Source organism: Poecilia reticulata, chromosome 13, assembly GCF_904066995.2.
Source record: "Poecilia reticulata chromosome 13, P_reticulata-male-v2, whole genome shotgun sequence".
NCBI lineage: Eukaryota > Metazoa > Chordata > Actinopteri > Cyprinodontiformes > Poeciliidae > Poecilia > Poecilia reticulata.
In genome coordinates, this window is record NC_088842.1 from 3,803,706 (window position 1) to 3,827,877 (window position 24,172).

Below are 24,172 nucleotides of genomic sequence, written 5' to 3' on the forward strand. Positions count from 1 at the left end.
TTTGACAGGTAAAAAGCCTATTATTTGTAGGATTGATTTTAAGATTTTATTGCTTATTTTTTAAATCTGAAAAGGATATCTCTGTGATCTAATTATGCACTCTGCAGAAAGAGTGCTTGAGTCAGCCAGTTTCTCTTAGATGTTCTGAGATTCAGGTTAAAATTCAGAGGTGGTCAGACTTGCAATTTGTGCTCCTAAACTTTAGAACGGTTTACCTTTAAGGATTATATTTGTATTTTCTTTTAACCTTATTTCTATATATATTTTTCATGTTCTTATTTTTTTATTGAATTGTACAGTACTTGGGTCAACAGCGGTTGTTTTTATGTGCTATATAAATAAGTTGACATTGACAAATTGGTATAACACTGTAATTCATCCCCATAAATCAAAATGGGCCAGTATTAAGAACCAATATTTATTTCCATCTTGTCACCATTTGTTTCTGAAGGGAGAGGGGAGAAGGTTGGTTTGGCCATGTGACCAAACCAATAACACAGCTGCATTACCATTGATTGTATACTTGCACAATTTTACTTTTTGAAAATAAATGTGCTTAATTGCACAATTTTACTTTTTGAAAATAAATGTGCTTAATGGACATTTATTTTCAATGTAAATTGGCATATTTTTTTAAAATATGCCAATTTAAAAAAAACTAACTTTTGTGATAAAGGATGAGGTAGTTTTACTTCACAAAACTGCAATGGAAACACTTTTTGCATCACACAAGTCACATGAGCAGCAACCAGAGGTTGCCACTGGTGCAAACCCTGAAGAACAAGACAAGAAGTGGTAGGAGGATGATGGAATGACATTTTTCTTATGACTCATAAGTCACACGTGAACGAACTTATTTACGTGGGATTTTAATTGTTTAATAGAAGGGCCACATTTGCAAAATTGTTTTTTTCGACATTAGTGGAATATTGACAAAATTTGCACCCATTTGTTATGGAAATGCAGGTAGTGATAGGGATGCAACAAAGAATTGTGACGGGGGGGGGGTGGGTATCAGTAGGGTGGATGTTTTTTTTTTTCCAAGGCATTGGTGCATTTGTTGGTGACTTTAATCAGCACGGGGATTGCTGTAAAATGAACGTGTGGTTTTCTAGTTGAACCACAGATGGTTTTGAAAACTCTCTCCAGGGCCGTTTAAACAGCTCCCGGAGTACATTAACATTCTTTTCTCTGACTGTGTGGCTTCTTTTTTTTTTTGAACAAAGACTTTATTTTATTAGTTCTGCATTCAAATTCAATGATTAGTACATTAAGTCACAAACATCAATTTCCAGTACAACCAAACGAATCAGTTGAACAATAACATCCGAACGATTCAGCGAGCTGAAGTTCCAAGGAGTCTTTTCTCCACCGCTCAGTGGAGTATAAAACACAGGATACAAATGGATTACAAACATGAAATATGAAATAAGGGAAAATCTTCTGGGCTGCACAGTGGCACAGTTGGTAGAGCTGTTGCCTTGCAGCAAGAAGGTTCTGGGTTCGATTCCCGGCCCCGGTCTTTCTGCATGGAGTTTGCATGTTCTCCGGGTACTCTGGTTTCCTCCCACAGTCCAAAAACATGACTGTCAGGTTAATTGGCCTCTCTAAATTGCCCCTAGATGTGACACCCTGCGACAGACTGGCGACCTGTCCAGGGTGTACCCCGCCTCTCGCCCGGAACATTAGCTGAGATGGGCACCAGCAACCCTCCCGACCCCACCAAGGGACAAGGGTGTAAAGAAAATGGATGGATGGAAAATCTTCCTCAAGTAACTTTTGCCTGCATCTTAACAGAGACATATGTTAAATACACATATAAAGAGTATACCTGTGTATTTACATTTATTTTACTTGCTACAATGTTAATTGCAAATATGTCATCAAAGAGTTCCACTTTTTCTTAAATAAATCGGTGGACATGTTTAGTTTTGCTGTTATTTTCTCCATTGTATAAACGCTCACTAGTCTCTCTTTCCATTGATTTATAGTAGGGAGTAAAGGTTTATACCAACATACTGTTATCATTTTTTTGGCTACGAGTACAAGGATTTCAAACAAGTACTGTTTTTCTTTACTTAATAAATTACTTGGGGGTATTCCCAGAACAAAGACAAGGGGGTTCCATTCAATATAAATGTGTAAAATAAATGAAATTTCCTCTTTAATTCTTTCCCAAAATGTTTTAATCTTTGGACAATCCCAAAAAATATGAGTGTGATCTCCGACTAGTCCACACTGTCTCCAGCACAAATTTGATTTAGCTTGTGTTTTGGTGTTTTGAAATATCTAATGATTACTTTCCAATAAAATTCTTTCCATGTTGGACTGTTAGTCAGTGTATGTCCATTTTCACACACTTGCTCCCACTCTTCATCCTCAATCACAACATTCATTTATAGTTCCCACCTTTCCTTTATCCCAGGAGGCCCCTCCGGCATACATGACTGTTAACATTTGTATAGATTTGACACAGTTTTAGCAGATTTTTTTTCTTTGGTGATCTTTATGAAGAACATTTCTAAATCAGTAGGTTGTGATTTAAGAAGAGACCATTCAGTATGGGACATCAGGTAACTTCTAAACCGCAAATATCTCTAAAAATCAGATGCAGTCAACCCATACTTCTCCGGTACCGTATTTTCTGGACTATAAGCTGCTACTTTTTTCTTGAGCTTTGAACCATGTGGATTGTAGCCCGGTGCGGCTTTTCTGTGTATTTTTCTTCAACCACCAGGGGGCTTTCTAGCAGGAAGTGAGTCATTGGAAGTCTAAATTGTAAATCAGAAGATGATAAGAAGAACGCGCTAATTTTTATTTAGAACAACCACATGCTAGCAGCAGGCACGACGGAGAAATGTTTTCAAACTCGTATGATCGCGTTTTTAAGTTGAGGGCTGTCGAGCTGGCACTACAGGAGGGAAATAAAGCACTTAAGCTTGGTGTGAACGAAACCATGGTTCGGCTTTGGAGACGGAGTTCTGCGTTCTTAATATATCCAGCAGATTTATTAGGTCGCAGGCCTCTGCTGGGTCCTAATGGAAAATCGAGAGCAGCTTCCAGTTTTTTTTGTTTTTTTTCTCAAAAAAAATTGAAGGTGCTAGTATGGTGCGCTCTATAGTCCGAAAAATACGGTAATTGGTTTTAAAAGATATTTTGAAAATGAATTATCTGCAAATAATGCCATCTTCGAGTATCTGCTGTAGTAGACTAGCGGCGTAATCATGTAATTTTCTTACCACTAGATGGCAGTAGGTACAGAGCATTTTACATTAAAACAAGAGAATTAGTGATGCATGAACGTTACGGGTAGCGGTGAGAGCACTGAATCTAGCAAGACTGTGATGACAGTGATGGAAAGACAGTGAAGCTCAGCAGTAGTTGGAAAGAACATGGGTCCATTTCCCACAACATATCTGTGTGAAGTGAGCTTCTCAAGCCTGGCTACTATAAAAACAAACAAAAAAACAGAGAGAAACAGAGCTGTTGAGGAAGAGCTTTGTCTTTCTTCAATTTCTGCCTGGAAATCAGTTCTGTTTTCATCCAAACATGCACAGGTTTCACACTAGGTGGGTAAAATATACAGATATTGACATTTTGTACATCCAAATCTTCATATTGTAACAGTGAATATGAAGTGAAATCTTTCCCAAATATTATTGCTTCTTTCAGAATAAGAATTATTTCTGTATTCCGGCTATAAGAATGCTTGTGGATTAGTTTGTAAAACACTTTGAAGTTTTCTACAACTTCTTTAAATTTAACACCACAGTGTTGTGGCACTGTTCAGGTGTATTTTTGAAGTGGACATGTTAAGTGCAATTTGAAATAAGAAATGTAAAATGTGTTAAAAATAAATTTTTGTGTTTATTTGATTCCTATTCAATACACTTTGATAAGAATGACTATATATAAGCGGCCACAGAATATCTTTGTTTAAATTTTAGGTTGGTGGTGTGCCTTGTGATTTTTTCAATTAAAACAATGTACCTTGGCTTAAAAAAGGTTGAAAAACACTGCTGTATGCCTCGATCTTCTATTACTCACTCTCTCTTCCGCTGTCTTCAGTCTCTCCAGTGTGTCGATTCTCTTTTTTGTTTCTCCAATTGACGCCTCCATCCGAGTTTGAGAGTCTAAAATGTCTCGTTGTGCAATTCCAGACTCTTCTCGAAATTTGCGGAGCTCTGTTAGCATTAACATTTCACTCCCGGTGTCGTTCTGAGCTAAGCTAGCATTTAGCGTTAGCTGCTTTTGTGACATCTTCGTATCATTGCCTTTCCCCATCTTCGGTTCTCTTCTTGTAGACTTTTGTGACGAAGTCATTATAATAATGTTTTCTGGATATATAGGTGGATTTATATTCTTACAGCAGGCAAATTAAGAGTTATCTCGGTCAGAGCGCAGTCTGCAAGCGTAGGCATACCGGAAGCGGAAGTCCTCCTGTTTGGCTTCTTTAGATACATTATATACTTTCTTTCTAAAGTCAAGCACAGTTGAAAGTGTTTTTAGGATGTGTGAACCATGAAGGAGGTTCACACATCCTGGCATTTCAGGTTTCTCCCTGAAATGCCACTAATAAATCTCGTTTGCTTTAACGAACACAGAATCTCCCAGTATCAAGTGCAGACTTTCACTAGCAGATCGTTTGCTTTTCTCCATGCAACATGACAAACAGAAATGTGAATTTTGATAATCTGGTGGACTTTGTTTTCTTTAAAAACAGGATTTTCATGATTGTAATTGAATCTAATTGGATCCCTCTGCCCACATGTGTGATCAGACCTTAGATATGTTCTTTGAGGAGACCAGGTGCCTGCAAAGTTTAGAATGTATCATTTCATTTGATTTCCTGGAGTCCTCCAATCACAGCATCAAATTGAAACAACTGTGTAGGACGAGAAGTGTCTAGGTTTCAATGGATCCTCTGGAGAGTATCCAAGGTCAGTGTTTCCCAACTTTGGTCCTCAAGGCACACTTCCCTGAAGGTTCCAGATGCTTCCCTGCTTAACATATTGGATTCAGATCATTGTAATTCAGCAAAAGCCTGTTAACCAGCCATCAATTGAAATCATGTGCTGAAGCCTAAAGTATGCAGGGTAGTGTGTCTTGAGAACCACGGTCAAAAAGCACTTCCCCAGTGAATTCAATAGGAGAGAAATATCTTCCCAGAAAGATGTTCCAGCTTGATTCACCCGATGTTTTCATTAATAATCATCTGTCCTTCGTCATTTAGTAAAGCTTTCCAACAACACGGAGCAGCAGGTTTTAGAATGACTTGTGTAATGTGACGGATACTTTCTGTTGTGACAATGATGTAAGTTGAAACGCCAACACCTCCATGGGACGATGATGGTGACGTCATGAAGAGAAAAAAAAAACAATGTGAGCTGCAGGACCAGCAAAACTATGAGGAAAAAGTACCACTTTACAGTCCATAAAATATGGAAATTATTTGTCTTTGTAAAAAAAATATCACAGATTATTGTGGTATTGTAAACACATGACTAGAGGTGCACCGATCCATACTCTGGTGGTAGGAGTTTGTCCCACAGTTGCCAGTTCCATTCCCACTCTTTCTGCCTCCGTCATTGTGTCTTTGGAAGACATTCACCCGCCTAGCCTTCTTGTGGTGGTCTCCCCTGTCAGGCTGCCCCAGGACACTGTGGCTACTATCCAATAGCTTGCCATCAGTGTGTGAATGTGTGTGTGAATGGGTGAATGACTTTTACCATCACAATACAGAACAGAAGCAGAAACTGACTGAAATGTTTTTTGTTTGTAGTCTGGGATAAAATGGAGTCACAGCTGACACACTGCCCCCCTTCTCCCTCGACCCCTAAATTAGTTTTATGCTCATCTTTGAGCAGCAGGCTGGAGGTAGCAGAAGGCTCCTAATCACTCAAGTTTCGTCAGCACTTTTTCATTGCAGCTGCATTCGGTTTTCAGGTCACATATGTTTATTGGCCAACAGTATACAGTATACACTGACCCCGTGAGGCAAGAAGTTCTTGTAGGGGATGAATTGGGAGAGGTCCACCCCAAGGACCCCCATATGCTTTCATGGCCGATCTGAGCTGTAAATAAAAGCAAAAAGTAGAACCTGGCAAATTATACGCAGATTGTAGGTCACTAAAAGAACGTAGGCCATCATTATTCATAAGATCTTGTAGGACATTGATACCCTTATCCCTCCACCTAGGGAATGAAAATGGTTTGTTTCCGATAAGGATGGAAAAGTTATTAAATATAGGAGAGTGTTTATGCCATTTCAGGTTGGTGTTTGTAAGATTTATCACTGAATGACAGGTTCTCAGAAGTGAGAAAATTATGGGTCCCAATTGTGATTTAGCCTCATTAGGAGGTATCTTAGAATATATCAAGCCTTCCAGTCTGTATGGTTTGGAAATATTTTCTTCAATTGATTTCCACGAAACCGAAACCTCAGGGTTCAACCATACACGCAAAGGTCGGAGCATAAAGGACCAAAAATACATCTTCAAATTCGGTAGACCCAAGCCCCCAAGTGTTTTTTCTCGTTGAAGTGTTCTCAATTTCAAACGGGGTTTCTTCCCATTGTAAATAAATTTAGATATGAGAGAATGAAGCCTGTCCCAGTAACCTCTTGTTGGTGGAAGGGAAATCATTGAGGAGTAAAAATTAACACGCGGGAGGATATCCGTTTTGATTATCGATACGCGGGCTTGGAGAGAATTTGGGAGTTTTGACCAGCGCTGTAAATCCTTCTCAATAAGGTTAAATACCCTCTGGAAGTTGTCTGAGGCTATACGAAATATAGAGGGAGAGATGTCAATCCCAAGATATTTAAAATGGCTCACCACTGGAATGGTAGATGGCAAGGGGGAGGTTGGTGTAATCGAATTTAGATGCAACAATGACGACTTGCTCCAATTAATTTTATAACCAGATATTGAACCGAACAGATCAAAGACGGATAGAAGATGTGTTAAAGAGGACCCTGTGTCACCAATTTAAAGTAAAATATCATCCGCATATAACGATATGTGGTGCTCGGTTCCTTTGACTGAGATGGGCAGAACAGAGGGGTGTTGTCTAATTTTCTGGGCCAGCGGTTCAAGTGAGAGGGCAAAAAGCAACGGGGAGAGGGGGCAGCCCTGACGTGTGCCCCTTAGTATGGGAAATAGAGAGGAACAAGTATTACCAGTATACACCATCGCAGAAGGGTTGGCATAAAGAACTGTTATCAATTTAATGAATTGTGGACCTAGTTTAAAGTTGTCCAAGGTGGCCCAGAGATAAGACCACTCCAGTCTGTCAAACGCTTTTTCGGCATCAAGAGACAGGACCGAGCATGGGGAATCATTTGTCTTTGTTTCGTGAATAATGTGTAGCAAGCGCCGTAAATTGTCAGATGCAAATCTGCCTTTTATAAATCCGGTCTGATCATTGTGTATCAGTCTGGATAAATGGCTTTCAAGTCGCATTGCAAGTACTTTCGCATAGAGTTTGACATCACCATTTAAGAGAGACAAGGGTCTGTAGTTACTGCATTGTGTTGGGTGGACTTGTATCGTGTAGTTGGGTCTTTATTAGGTTTGAGAAGCAATGTAATTATTGCTGTGTTGGTACTTGGATTGAATGAACCTTATTAATCATGTCCAACAATGGTGGGCCGAGTATATCCCAAAAGGCAAGGTACAACTCTATCCCAAAAGGCAAGGTACAACTCTGGTGGGATTCTGTCCCAAACTGGGGATTTACCTTTCTTCATAGAGGTCAGAGTTTTTCTCAACTCTTGTGATGTAATGGGGGCACTAAGTTTATCTGAATCCTCATCAGTAAGGATGGGGAGCTGGAGATTCCTAAAAAACTGCTTGCATTTTCCAGCATTCGGAGCTACTTCAGAGGAGTAAAGGGAAGAGTAATAATTTTTGAATGCCGAGTTAATTTCGCAGGGCTCAGTTAGGATGCCGGTCGGCGATTGAATAGCCATAATATTGGAGTATTTCTCATTCTGTTTCAATCTTAAGGCTAGTAAATGGCTTGGTCTCGAGCCGTTAAAATAGTAATTCCTTCTGGTTTTATGAATCAGGAATTCAGTTCTTTGCCTTAACAATGACTTTAATTCTGTTGCAGTCACTGATATTTTCCCCAGTAGTTCATCATTCTGCTTATTCTGTTTTTCTAATTCAAGTTGATTAAGAGTTTCCTCCAGCTCACCAATTTTTTGCAGACGGTTTTTCTTAAGATGAGATGAGAAGGAGATTGATGTGTTTCTAATTGATCCTTTAATCGCATCCCACAGAAATCTCGGATCCTCTACTGAGCCAGCATTGATCTCTATAAAGGTTTTTAGCGAGTTACGAAAGAAATTACAGAAATCTTCATTTCTAAGAAGTGAAATATTGAATCGCCAACGCGAAGCTTTGGAAGGGGTGTTCCTAAGCGTAAGGCGAGCTGATACAATGCTGTGGTCTGATAACGGACACGGTAGGATTACTACATTATGAATTTCAGAGAATGAGTTAGTAGATACTAATAGGTAATCTAACCTGGAGAAAGATTGATGTCTGGCTGAATAAAAAGTGTATCGTTTGCAGGTAGGATTAACTACACGATACAAGTCCACCAGACTGAAAGCTGAAAGGAAATCCTGCAACTCTTTCGATGATCGCATTTGTGTGGAGGTAGAAAGACACGTCGATTTGTCCAGTGCTAAATTGACACAGGCATTCATATCCGCACCAATGATAAATGAATAGTCATGTATTTGTGTCAGAATTGAAATCAGCTTAGAAAAGAAATCCGGCTCATATAGAGATGGGGCATAGATCGAAATAAAGGCAAATTTGTGACCTGCAATTATGGTTTTGATGTATGAAACCCTGCCGTCCTCACTTCCATATTTCCCTAGTATATTCAATGACAAATTACGTTTTAGCACAATTAATGACCCTCTCTTTTTCGAGCTCCATGAAGCTGATGCAGCTGTGTAGTAAAATTTATTTGCAAAGCGCTGTGTGTCCACAGATCTTAAGTGTGACTGCTGGATGAAAGCTACATCCACCGAGTGTCTGCGAAGAAAGTCTAAACAGGCTGCACGTTTAATTTGCCCATTTAGTCCATTAACATTCCAGCTTATAACATGGAGTTTTGTCATACTACAGCAAACTTATTATAAGTTGAGAGATATAGTGTAAATATTGGGAGATAATGCAACAACTCTAAGATGCAACATGTAGACAGTGATAACCATATTAGAGATCCATACCCACCCATAAAACCTTGTCGCCATGGCCCCAAAGCTCTCCAAAAAACGTTGGAGAGCGAAATACCCATAAAACGTTTAACATAACAATCAGCTCTTAAGGAGCATAGCATACCCCAAAACATTGGACCCGTAAACCTACAGTAATCTTCCCCAGAACCCACAAGTCTCCCTTTTTTAATTAAATCAAAAATTTACCACTTTATGTAATTATTAATCAAATGATATAGGTCTAATTCAGTTAAGATCTAATAGTAAGCCTGATAAGACATACAGATGTTATATTCAGCAAAAACAAGACACTCTGTCAGTCAACGTGAACAAGTAAAATATAAACTGTGATTGCAGGCGAGGAGACATCCGTCCAAGCCGCATTCATCCTGACAACGGTTGAGTTGCCACCCCAACGAAACTAGCGGAGCCAACTGTCCATTACCTCAAATGAGACGGTATTCATTCCTTCATGGAATTAGCAAACTTCTCAGCCATCTGCGGGGTGTCGAAGATATGAGTGGTTCCATCACGCATCACTTTCAGTTTGGCTGGATAAAGTAAGAAGGTGTGAAAGCCCAGCTTCTGCAGGGCGCCGATCGCGTTAGAGAAAGCCAGTCTGTGTCTGAAGGTGCGTGTACTGTAGTCCGGAGCGAAGCGGATCGGAGAGCCGTCCAGTTTCACCATAGTTTTCCGAGCGGCACCCAGGATCTTATCTCCTCCACCAGCGTGGGAATGGCTTCTTTGATAGCATCTGCTACTGCTAGCTTGACTAGCCTAGCCAATTCTTCGTTGTCGACAGAACGGATATTAAGCAGTTCTTGAGCTTGTTTAGCAGCGTGTTTCTTAGAGGATGTAGCCATCGTTACCTACTACACTCAAAAATCATAGACCTAAGACCAAATATGTGGTAAAAACAATATATTTAAGGGAAAAACTGTGGAGTCGTGATGACAAACTACTGCATCCCTTGTCGGTCACGTGACTCCCCTTGAGATTGCTATATTAAAGAAATGGTAATGAGAGCAGGGGTTGTTAGAGTTTTACAATTATTTCAAAACAAAGGCGCAGTGATTATGATGTGGACAAGCATTTTATTCCCTTTTTAACATTTGTAAATATATTTCTTTATTGCACAATGCACACACATACAATGTGGAAAAGATATATATAATTCTTGTTATTGATGCTCTGATTAGGTTTTTTGCTGCCGATTCCGATACCGATCACCAATGAGGCCGTTCTCTGCTGATTGCCTGGATTGACTGTTATTTTTCGCTTTTGGTAGAAATGTTACTAAGTGATCTGGCAAAATTAAAAAATTTTCTGGCAATAAATTCACCTAAGTTAGACATGAACATGCAAAATATTACAGGCACAATACAGCAGCTGGGCTGCATAGTGGCACAGTTGGTAGAGCTGTTGCCTTGCAGCAGAATGTTCTGGGTTCGATTCCCGGCCCCGGTCTTTCTGCATGGAGTTTGCATGTTCTCCCTGTGCATGCTTGGATTATCTCCGGGTACTCCAGTTTCCTCCCACAGTCCAAAAACATGACTGTCAGGTTAATTGGCCTCTCCAAATCCCTAGGTGTGAGTGTGTGTGTGTGCATGGTTGTTTGTCCTGTGTGTCTCTGTCTCTGTGTTGCCCTGCGACAGACTGGCGACCTGTCCAGGGTGTACCCCGTCTCTCGCCCGGAATGTTAGCTGGAGATAGGCACCAGCACCCCTCCCGACCCCACTAAGGGACAAGGGTGTAAAGAAAATGGATGGATGGATGGAATACAGCAGCTAATCAGTCAAAAGGACAACTGAAAAACCTGCAATCAGTAAAATAATGTTTAACAGTAAGACTCTCAGTTCCATAAATTATTAGTCAAATAAATCAAGTAATAAAGGAGACATTCATTCAAAGTCAAATGCAGGTTGCAATAATTTAAATAATCCTGAGTTACTAAATCATAACTTCCTGATGGCATGTCTAGCTGATTAATGCTGGTTCTGATTGGCTGTTTCTGACTGACCGGAGTAATTCTGCAGAACACAGGAGGAGGCAGAGGAGATTGATTATTTTTCAGAGGTTGTCTGTCTTATGTTAGGACTGTGAAAGTTTTAATACAAATCTAAAATCTTTTTTTTTATTTTGCTTAAGTTACGTGCTGCAGCATTAAGCAGACGTTCAGTCCAGTTCACTGCTGGGTGGAGATTGAGCGGTAGCGCTGCTACATGCTACTACCAGCAGCATGTAGCAGCGGTCCAAGAGCGAGAGCAGAACCAGCTTCTTACACCGCTAGCTTGAAGACTTTAATGATTTTTTGGTTTATTTGTTTAGCTTTCTGACCGTGATGCTAATCTGGGTGATTGTTGGTAGTTGAGTGCTGCTTTACTGGCCGCTCCCCGGATGTCCTTTTGTTCCTGCATTAAGCCACAATGTAGCCCAGTATTTCACAATTATTTTCTGTCATGCAATATAATTTGCATAACATATATATATATATATATATATATATATATATATATATATATATATATATATATATATAGGTTTTGAGTCCTCCTCGTGGGAGGACTCAAAACCTCCCATGATCAACGTGTTGCAGCCCTGCTCTAGCAAAGCACGAACAGTTCAGAAACCATATGAAATGAGAAACAAGCTATTAACTGATTAAGTCGTGTTTTAGATTGTTCTTGAAAAATTAATCAGTCACGGCTGATTAGTGGGCGCACTCACTGCTGCACAGTGAACCCGTTGATTTTTTTTACAGCTGCAGCCTCTCTCCTTTCTCTTGCAGGTACTGCGTACCCCCGCTAAATCTCTTAGGGGTTCGCAGTACCCTACCGTACCCCCCTACTTATATATATATATATATACACTCATACACAGGGGTGAAAGTAGTTTTAAATTTTTGGGGGTACTATGACAAAAAGTTTCTGTGCTGATTAATTTTTTTGCGAAGCGATAAAAGCTGGGTAGCTCTTGAATTGCTACAAAATAAAGCTGTATTTCCCTCAGCCCACTGTTTGCAATGTTGTATTGTTCTCAAAATAATTTCCAAAATCAGTTTATTAAGTGAATCAGTGACATTTAATCAAGACTCAGTTTGAAAGAGAAAAAGTGCAAATGATTCACTGGGATGTGCACTTTTAGACTTAATGCAGTAAAAAATTTTACAACTGTAAGCATTAGTTACTTATCAGCTTCATCAGCTTAGTTTTCCATAAAGTATATACTGTAGTTCTTAACATTTATTGTGGAAAAATTTGCAGCAATATTGCTAATAGTTCAGATTGTCAGATGAGAAGAGATGAAAAGTGCATAGCATTTTGCATTAACAACAAAAAGAAGATAGGTTTAATCTATTTCCTAGCCCTTTTCTGCAAGCTACAGTGACTTAAATGATGGAGTTTAAGGGCCAGGCTCTGAGTTTTTGATTTGGGTTTTAAATACTAGTTAAGTTGGACGAGAACAAAATCGAAATTTTATAACTTTTCACCATACTGCGCTAAATTGTGGAATACTGATAGTCTTGTAAGGTTATAGTTGGTACTGGTTTAACAAATAAGTAAATACTAAATATTTTAGCACATCTGAAGCAAATTTTCAGCACCAGGACTTTGAAACGATTGCTTAAACAACTTTTTATCTAATAGAAGGAACGAGACTTGGTGAGCGGGTCAGGTTACATATCACTCTATGAAGCTTTTTAACATAACGACATTCTTCTGGCAATATTGCATCTTTACTCTGCCAATATTTAAATTATTCTGCTAATACGATTGGGTTCTCGTAGTATGATGACTGTATTCTTGTATTTGAAAATGAAAATGTTCTCAGCCTGGCCATAAAACTCCGTCATACTTGCTTTACTGACCTCTGCTGCAGTTTTTCTTTTCATTGTCAAACTTCCCCATCTCTCCTCTATGATGGTGTATTTCAAAACAGCCGCACTTGTATCCTTTGCTCTGTTGTAGTTTTTTCTTCCTCTGCTCCGTTTACAACAGGGCTGTGTGTCTACCTCTACTGGCTGGAACAGGCAGCCTGTTGATTAGTTTGAACACTGCTGCTACCTAGTTACCGGAGGCTTGTTTATCAGTTAACATGAATAAAGACAATTATAAAGTTCGGCTTCTCGCACCCCCCCCTGACACTTCACCACAACCCCCTAGGGGGGCGCGCCCCTCTATTTGAGAAGTACTGTACTACAGTAAGTTTTCAGACTTAGATTGTGTTTGCTTTAGCATTTATCTTTGTTTTTTTATGTACTTAAGTCAAGAAACTTAAAAAAATAGTAGACAAATAGAGTGATATAGAAATTATGTAAATATATTTCTTTTGTTGTTTTGTTTTCTTTTTTATTTGGTTCTTTTAGATTAGCGTTTCTCACCGGGGGTGGTACCGCCCCCCGGGGGGCGTTCATAGGATGGCAGAGGGTGCTGGCAGAAATTTTTACAAAAGGGGGGCGCTGAGATTATGTTGGGGGGCGTTTGCTCGAAGCTAAACTTTACACCTTAAATGCACAACATACCAGTTTAGACTGAGCAACTTGTTAAAACTGTATTGTGTAACATTAAAACATAAAGAAATCCCTCCATGGGTGATACCTCATTAGGGAGCGTGATCTGGTATGAAACGGTAGCTCCACAGCACTTTCAAATTTTAGTCATCAGAATACCAGAGCTAAAAGGTTTACGTCAGTCTGCTTTTCTCCATCGATATGCGCTTCCTAATTGCTCCGCGCCTTATGGGGTAAAAAAATTTAAAAAGACGATTTGCACGTTGCGTAAAACTCTGAAACAGGAGTACTGTGACATAGAACAGAGCAACGAACTATTAATCTACAAATCAATAGGCAGGTCTATATGAAGATATAATCCATGTTCCTGTCCCATATTTGTATGGCATTAAAAGGATTTGGAACTTTTGTTTTTCCACTGAAAGCTCTGGTTTACACAGTAAATGCCATGTGGGTGAAATTTTATGAATGATTCTCTGATGCCCCATTTTCCTGAAGGCAGCACAGAGCTGCACCACCAGAAACTGACAGAAATATTGGAGAGAATATTGGAAATCTTTGTTTCTTACCAATTGTTACCGTCAGGAAAACATTTTTTTGTGAACCAAACACACTAAGACCTAAGTATCAACGCTGAATAATAACATTTTACACAGCAAGAACTTTTACATATAAGTATTATCTTTATTTTTTATCTCACAAATGTGTTGGTGTGTGTCAATCATGAGTGCTGTGACAACGTTATCGTCACAAATCAACATAATAGCCTTCTTCAAAGTTAGCCAACACTAGTTATCTAACCAACTAGCTAACATTACCACCTATACTTTATTGTGCATCTTTATTATTTGTGCGTGAGTGTCTGTGTTTGTGTCTGTGTGTGTCTGACATCCTGGATGAGAAAACCAAGAGAGAGAATGTGTTGAATGACATGCAAAACCTGTTGATCAATGTGTTCAAGGTTCTTTCTTTTATCATCTCAATAAATAAAATAAAAATTCATAGCTATAGAAATCATAAATAAATGAGCCAGAAAAGTATAGAGTGCCTTCTTGGGTCAGGGAGGATGTCCCTCCCTGACCCAAGTGGGGTAAGTGGGGGAGTTCAAGTATCTTAGGATCTTGTTCACCAATGAGGAAAAAATGGAGCAGGAGATCAACGAGCAGATTGGTGCAGCGTCTGCAGTGAAGCAGGCACTGTACCGGTCTGTCGTGGTGAAGAGAGAGCTGAGCCAAAAAGCGAAGCTCTTGATTTACCGGTTGATCTAAGTTCCTACCCTCGTCTATGGTCATGAGCTTTGGGTCATGTCCGAAAGAACGAGGTCACGGATACAAGTGGCCAAAATTAGTTTTCCCTGTAAGGTGTCTGGGCTCTCCCTTAGAGATAGTGTGAGAAGGACAGATAATCCAGGAGAGACTCAGAGTAGAGCTGCTGCTCCTTCATGTCGAGAGGAGCCAGTTGAGGTGACTATGCATCTGGTCAGGATGCCTCCTGGACGCCTCTCTGGTGAGGTGTTCTGAGCACATACCACCAGGAGGAGACCCAGGACATGCTGACGATGTTTCTCAGCTGGTCTGGGAACGCCATGGGTCCCCCCAGTGGAGCTGGAACAAGTGGCTGGGGAGAGCGAACTCTGAGCCTCCTTACTTAGGCTGCTGACCTCGCGACCTGACCCCGGATAAACAGAAGATGGATGGATGGATGGATGGATGGATGGATGGATGGATGGATGGATGGATGGATGGATGGATGGATGGATGGATCACACACTCACATGCGTGATACACATAGCATACTAGAATTGAGACAGTAATGTTAGCTAGCTTGGTTAGCTAGCTAGTTCCAAGAAATGTGCTCTTTTGCAGCCCCCCACGCCCACACACACACACACACACACACACACACACACACACACACACACACACACACACACACATAACGGATGTTAACATTGTCCATTATTGACATTTCATCATTGTTGTTGTAAAATTGCTGCTGTTGTCATTTTGTTTTAAACATGTTCTACAAATTGTCAGAAATGTTCTACAAATTGTTCTAAAAACGTTTAAAAAAGTGAAAAATGAAAATATTTCAAACATGAAATAACTCTTGTGTGAAATAAAACACAGTAGAAAGTATTATACAAAACATGATTTTGAAACAAAATGACAAAAGTAGCATAAAAACACATTGATTGGAACCCGGGTCAAAAAGGACCCACTCACGGAAGACTGTATAGTCAGTCACTCACGCATCAGAGGGTTAAATATTGCACAAAAATACCAGATAAAAGATATACAAACAATGCCAGTTTAAACTTTGATCTATTTGCAAAACGACTGAGCTCTGCAACATTAAACATGGATAGAACTGTAACTACATTATTCATAACTTTTCTTTTTTTCAGTGTTTCTGTCGGTTTCTGGTGGTGCAGCTCTGTGCTGCCTTCAGGAGAATATGACATCAGACTATCATCCATAAAATTTCACCCACATGACATTTATTGTGCAAACCATTGCTGTCATTGGAAAAACAAAAGTTCCAGGTCCTTTTAATGCCATACAAATATGAGACAGAAACATGGATTATATCTTTATATAGACCTTTCTATTGATTTATAGATTAATAATTTTACTGGACAGAAATTACAAAGAATAAATCCTGTTCTTAATCAAATCCTAATGAGTCAAATTGAAAATGTCAGGGAGTCATCAGCCTCATGACATTAACACTGACATGAAAAATAATATTGAAGAAATGCATATATCAATATATCTCTGCCCTGCGACAGAGTGGCGACCTGTCCAGGGTGTACCCCGCCTCTCGCCCGGAACGTTAGCTGGAGATAGGCACCAGCAACCCTCCCAACACCACTAAGGGACAAGTGTTTAGGAAAATGGATGGATAAATATATCAAATCTAATTAAAAACATAAATAAGTGATAAGTTATTTACTGTTATGGTCTGTAAGATAAATTTATTCTCAGTATTAGATATGGTCTCAACAAACCCATGGCACTTCAACAATATCATTTTACCTTTTATCTGGAAATAGTGTCTGTTTATTCTTGCCATCCTTAATACAGAGGACGTATTAAGTATTGCTCGAAAGGTCTTGCCATACCAGTTTATTCCTCTGTATTTAGTTTAGTTTCTTTGGTCATTCTTGCATTTTGTTCTTCATTCATTTCCATTTTGTTTCCTTTGATTAATATTATCCTCTCTTGGTTTATTGCTATGTCCACTTCAGTTTCTTTCCTGTTGCTAGATTTATATTATCGTTTATTGACGCTCACCATCAGTAATGGTGAGCGTCAATTTTTACTCATCACCTGCTGCTCCGCCTAATCGTCATATGTTTCACATCATGTGTTAATTTTTCACTTTTCAGCGTCGAATTCTGTTTTTATGCCATAATTCACATTTAGTTCGTCGCTCCGTTTTATGTCCCGCTTCTCCTGTTTCAGAGTTTTGCGCAATGTGCACGTCGTTTTTTGTTTTTGTTATTTTTTTAACCCCCGAAGGTGCAGGGCGGTCGGGAAGCGTATCAATGGGGGAAAAGGCAGACTGACATAAACCTTTTAAAACAACGGAAACAATTTTGGTATTCTGATTATTGAAATTTAAAAGTGCTGTGGTAGTACCATTGTTCTATCGCACCCGTTTCATACCGGACCACTTACAGCACCGGTGTTAACGCTATAAAATGAATGCTCTCTATCATGGTATCACCCATCGAGGGATTTCTTTATTTAAATGGGTTCATTCTTCAAAGGGATACACAGTGAGGGTATTGTGATTTTAGTATTTACATGTTTAAAGGAGCCATTTTCTGTTCACCAGACAAAGTGAATCACAGCAACGTCATCAGCCGGTGTATCGCTGGACTGATGCGGTGAAGCTAGTAGCAGGAGCACAGAGCTACGCCAAGTAGCTACAAACACTGAAGAGAAGAAGAGCTACTGTCAATACAGTTGCAGCCAGGCATGTTTTAATGTTACGAAACACAGTTTGCTCAAAGTCTAAACTTGTCTTGTTGTGCATTTAAGGTGTAAAGTTTACCTTTGACCAAACGCCCCCCAAAGGAATCTCAGCGCCTCCCTTTTGTAAAAATTTCCGCCAGCACCCCCTGCCATGTACTGACAACAAAGGAATTCAGTTTAATTTGCCATTAGCATGGTTAGCATGGGGAGCAATTAGGGAAGCATGGTATATCTACACTAACATTGGTATTGGTCCGATAAAACTGGGCCAATATTAACAACCAATATTTATATCGGATATCAATATTGGCCCAAATGTTCATTTTGATGCATACAGCAATACGGAAAAAAATAAAAATAAAAATCAGTTCTCATTTTATACCTTTCTTGAAAATGTACAGCAGGTCTCTGAGTTTTTCAAAAAGCTTCCAGTTTGCAAAGTTAGCTTGCTCAAAGGACAAGACAGAAGCACACTACTGTACTTCTTTAAACCTTTCTGTCAAAAGTCTCACTTACACTCTTACCTTGAATGTTTTGACATGTCATAGAAAATATGATTCACTTTTCAAAAGTTGTTCTTCTGCTTAATATCAAACTTTTGTCCGTTTTCCTCTGTAGTGTTGTCCACAACAAAGAGTGTTGTTCTCAACACAGTACTTTTATGCTGTTGTCTGAAACTGGAGACCAGTTTCAGAATAAATATGTTTTTTGCATATTTATTCAAACTGTCATGATGTCATGGCAGTTTGTTAAGAGACAGATAATCTGTGAAAAGATTGATTTCCTCTCTCCTCCCTGAGATATTGTTATCCTAAGCACCAAAAACAACCAATCAGAGCCAGGAGAAGAGTCTTGGCGCGGTCAGTTATCCTCATGTAATTGCTGTTCAGTGTGCTAATGGTGGAGAAACAACTTTACATTACAGGAAAAATATTTTCATAAGTGGCCATGCTAACTAGCCTAGCATTCATGACAGGCTCAGCTATCAGAAAGAAGCTGTAGCCGACCTCAGGGATACTGGGAGGGGGTGAGCAGGTGCAAGTGAGGCCGAAGACCGCCTCCTGACTTTGATTGGTTGTTGATAGTTAGCACTGGAAGAAGACAGAAGAGCTCAATTTTTTCACATATCAGTCATGACAGATAATATCTAAAATGAATTAAGTTACATAATGCTGATTTCAGGTTGGTTAAACCTTAACAGTTTTGTTTACCAGCTGCTATTGCTCTGTACATAAATTAAAAATATAACATTCTACTGAAATTTAGAATAGAATTTCTTTTTGCTGATGCATTCTAAAAATATTGCTTTGGGATTCTTGAAAATCTGCCAGGAAGCCATTAATATGGAGGTTGACTCGGGTGAACATAAAAACAACCAAAAGAGGTGAGGACATTCTGAGTGTTCTCCCAGGGATTAGTTCAGAGGAAGGAGCAGATAGAGTCCAGACAGCGTCTGCAAGTTGAACTGGGAGCTTTGAAAGGAGGCCAGAGAGGCAGAGCCCAGGCGACACACTGGTCCCTCTGTTCAGCTCTCCAAGCTGTGGAGGAAAACAGCCTGCTTTGGAAAGCTGCTGATGGGATGCAGCAAACCACCTCCATTCATGCAAGCTGAGCGGCTGTTCCATGCTACTCCAGTCTGGTGGCTACAAATAGCTCCACATACAGCCATGTGTTTCTGGTTGGAAAATGGCAAATCAACTTTTTTCTTTAGAAAATTGACTGTAGACTGTAAATGTCAACGACAATAAAAAAAAAAGAATCTGAGGTCCAGATTCTTGGTGTGGTTTAACAGTGTTGTAAGACAGAATTTAGTTTCTAACTTAACACATCTGAAATACTAATGCATGCAGCAGGAATATCCTCTTTAGAAAAGGAAAAAAAAAACAAGCATATCGGAGCACAAATAACGAAATATTTAGGCATGACTTTGAACATTTTACACCAGCAGCTGGGAGCTCCTAGCCACAAGGATAGCAACATCGCTTAATTTGTGTCCGACAGTGTGACCACTTCAGTCCAGAACTCACCAAAGAATCAGCAGCCTCACAGGAGCAGGACCACATTCTGACCCAGAACACTCAGAAAACTGGAGATGACACAAAATAAAAATGACACATGAGCCTATACTGCTGTGAAAGATTGACAGTTTATTAACATGTTTACTTTATTGAACCACCTTCCAGAAACATGGCTGTGGATGTAGTGGTACTCTACAGGTCAATTTGTGCTGCAGCCAATCTGCTCTTTGAGCAGCTCAAACCTATTATGCTGGCTTTGCTGTCAATATTGTGCAGATTCTGTCTTGCAGCTGTGTTTTGATGTTAAAGAACATCATGAGAAGATGGGGATGCCATCTTCTCATAACGAGAAGATGGCATCCCCATCTTCAGTAACTAGAATCTAGGTAACTAGGTCAGTAACTAGAATCTGATTTTGTTTTACCTGACTGATTCTGAGAATGAAAAGATGTTGCATGTTTGGACAATTACTCCTGGCTTTTGATGAAGTGCAGCAGGAATAATTTTTCCTCTTACTTTTTTAATGATGAGTAACCACGGCAACAAGTTTTGTTTTTTTAACAATTGGGACACTAATCAATTAATCAAATAATCACAAGGCAAATTAAAACGAGCTCAATAATTCTGATGATTAATATTTTTTGAAGGGCAATTTTAAAGTATCTTCCAGTTACTGTCTTTAGTGTTTTTTTCTAAATCAATGTTTATTAATTTTTTTAGTGAGTGAACTTGCATTATTATGCCATTGTCTATATATTACTTGAAAATTACTTCAAAACAATATTTTTGTTAATGACAATAATTTTGGGACAATTTATTGTCCAGCAAAATTTATTGTGATGGGCCTCATTGGAGCAGCTGATGAGCACCTCAAAAACTCACATAATATCTGAACTCTGACTCCAAATTCCAGAGGCGGTGAGGAAGATCCATCAATTAAATTGGACAAGGATCATATTTCTGACTCTGACTTTGCAACAGAGAGGTTTAAAGAGGAGCAGCAAAAGCAAAGTTGAGTAGCAGAGCTGCTAACAACAGATGATGTCATCCAGGATATGTTACTGTGGAACAAACCCAACTCCAGAGGAATGTAGCTGGGGGCATATTGGCTTATTTTAGGAGGGAGAAGGGAGAGGGGCAGATTAAACTAGCTTTTACTTAAATATAAATACATAAACAAACCTTTATGTTACCTTTCGAATAAAATGACCGTTTCTTAGTGCAAAATAAACAATAAGTATCTAAACAGTGACATGTATAAAAAATTCAGTATTTATACCCAAATTTGCATAAACATTAACTCATATATTTCAGAAATCTAGGTATCCGTTTCCTATCACTGAAGTCTGTTTTTTTAAAATGTAAAATCAATCTACTCAAGAGTAGCAATAGTAATATTCCTTTAGTAAAATAAAAAACTACAGTGCAGTATAACTACTCCTATAAGTACCCCTTTCCCCCAAAAACATTACTCAAGTAATTGTAACCAGTACTACCCACTTTTGAACATATGGTAGATAAAAATACTAGTAGCCTGTCCTTGTTAATAAGCTTAACGTGATATTAGATAGTCATTGTTTAGCTAACAATACCTGCATTAAACAACATTACTCGACTCACTCTGTTAGCTTGGGGGAAACAGAAAGTTGGTCGAGTGACCAGTGAGAGTTCAAGTAAAAAAACAAACCGGCTTCTAGTCCGGGGGCGGGGGGAGGTTGTGTGGGCAGTTGTGAGACTATCATACAGCCAGTCTTCAGTCAGAGGTCTCTTCAGATTGGTTGTAAGACTTACTGATGGTGGAATTTCTCAGGTCAGGCATCACCATCTATGACTCTGGAGATACTTAATGATATAAATTATGGCATTTTAATTTACCTTTTGGAATAAAATACATTTGAACTGTATCAAATTGCTGCAACATAAAATGTGTTCAGTACTTCAACTGCAATTAGATTGCTTTAAAGTGATCTAATTGCATTTATATTTAATATGGCATTCTATATTTAATATAGAAACATTAATGACTATTTCTATAGTGAAATTTAAAGTATGCCTGAAAAATTCTCTATTTTTAAACTTTTGTTGTTCTTGATTTGGAGAAACACTCAAGAACTCCTAAGTGCTTGTACTATAGAGGGATTATTTGTTTGGAAACACAGATTATTTGTTTGTTGCAACTTGATTTGTATCTGCAACAAGTCAAGTTGCAGATACACGTGCAATTTGACTTGTCAGTGTACTCCAACTGTTTATTCACTCCATAGTGATAAAATAAGTTATTCTACCAAAGTGACATTATTGAATGAGCTGCATCTTAATGGTATTAAAAGCAGATGAGTCAATAAATGAAAAAAATGGCCCAACCGTCTCGGACAGTAGTTACTACCAATATTACAGCAATTTGTTCACAGTAAGTAAGGTCATCAGCTCTTAATGAGATATGTCAAGTCCCTCTCAATAAGACAAACATATACATGTTGAGCAATAAGGGCAACGGAATAGGGGAAATAAAATACAGTAATTTATCTGCATTGTGGTCACTATTAGCAGGGCTTAAAGTAAAAAAAATCCTGAGCCTGAAACTTATAGTTATGATAGAAATTTACTATAGCGTTGCTATTGCCGCAGTTTAATAAAAAGTGTCTTTGAATAGTGCAAACAATTGCTTCTAACAATACAATTAAAAAGCTAAACACTCAAACTTAAATAAGACTTCAGTACATTTCAACTCAAAACAAAATGTAAAATGTCTGTGCCCTAAAGGTTAGCCTTACAGGCAACAATCCCTCAACATTAAATAAGACTCATTTCAGTCAATGTTTTAGCAAGTAATTTAGAACATGCAACATTATGTTGATATATTTATATATTAATTCTCAGTACTAAATCAGTGTTTCTCAATCTTTTTGGGCCAGGGTCCCCCTAGCCTTTATCCAGGTCGCTCACCGCCCCCCACCAAAAAATTTGTATGCTACTTTGCACTATTATTTTATTATTAATATTACTATCATTATTGTAGATGTTTTGATTTTTATGCTTGTTTCTGTATTTATCATCAAAAATAATTTCCCAGAGAACAAAAGTCATGGGAATAGAAATTATTTTCACAGGCGTCTATGAAAAACTTTATGAACATTCAAGTTCAAATTTGTAGGAATAACAGCAGCCAATCAGAGTGAAAAAATATTCTTGTTCTTTGCCATTTTCTAGTTGTTAAATCTTACACAAAATGACCAGATAAAAGATGTACAACATGCCAGTTTAAACTTTGATCTATTTGCAAACCGACTGAGCTCTGCAACATTAAAACATGGATAGAACTGTAACTACATTAATCATAGCTCTTCTTCTCTTCAGTGTTTCTGTGGGTTTCTGGTGGTGCAGCTCTGTGCTGCCTTCAGGAGAGTGGGACATCAGAGTATTGTCCATAAAATTTCACCCACATGGCATTTATTGTGCAAACCAGAGCTTTCAGTGGAAAAACAAAAGTTCCAGATCATTTTATTGCCATAGAAATATGAGACAGAAACATGGATTATATTTTTATATAGATTAATAGTTTTACTGGACAAAAATTACAAAGAAAAAAGCTGGCTCTTAATCAAATCCTGAGTCATGGAGTTATCAGCCTCATGACATTAAAACTGACATGAAAAATAATATTGAAGAAATAAATATATCAAATCTAATTAAAAACATAAGTGATCAGTTCTTTACTGTTATGGTCTGTAAGATATATTTATTCTCGGTACTAGATATGGTCTCAACAAACCCATGGCATTTCAACAAAATTATTTTACCTTATATCTGGAAATAGTGTCTGTTTATTCTTGCCATACACTCCTCTGTATTAATTATTGCTCTAAAGGTCTTGCCATACTAGTATTACCTGTATTTACTTTAGTTTCTTAGTTTATTCTTGCATTTTGTTCTTCATTCATTTCCATTTAGTTTCCTTTGATTAGTATTATCCTCTCTTGGTTTATTGCTATGTCCACTTTAGTTTCTTTCCTGTTGTTAGATATATTTTATCATTTATTGACCATCAGTAATCTTCACTCATCACCTGCTGCACCGCCTAATCGTCATGTGTTTCACATCATGTGTTGATTTTTTTCACTGTTCAGCGTCGGCTTCTTTGTTTTTATGCCATAATTCACATCTAGTTCGTCGCTCCGTTTTATGTCCTGCTTCTCCTGTTGCAGAGTTTTGCCAATTTTCTTTCATTTTTTTTGTTTGTTTTTTTTTTACCCCCTAAGGTGCAGGGCGTATCGATAGGGAAAAGGCAGACTGTGCTCAACAGAAAAAATTTTTTTAAAAATTCAGGCTTTCAAAAGGAAAAAAAAAACATTTAAGAAAAGTTTAGTTTAGAGAACATAAAAGCTGATTTGGATTTATTTCTTATCTCCTTCCCTGTTCTTCT

The 24,172-nt window shown here is 38.5% G+C and overlaps 1 protein-coding gene across 8 annotated transcripts in view; it reads left to right on the top strand.

Annotated features, from left to right (window-relative positions):
- The window catches only part of sorl1 (sortilin-related receptor, L(DLR class) A repeats containing), a 310,404-nt gene that overhangs the window by 85,941 nt on the left and 200,291 nt on the right, over positions 1–24,172 (top strand). The window lies entirely within an intron of this gene.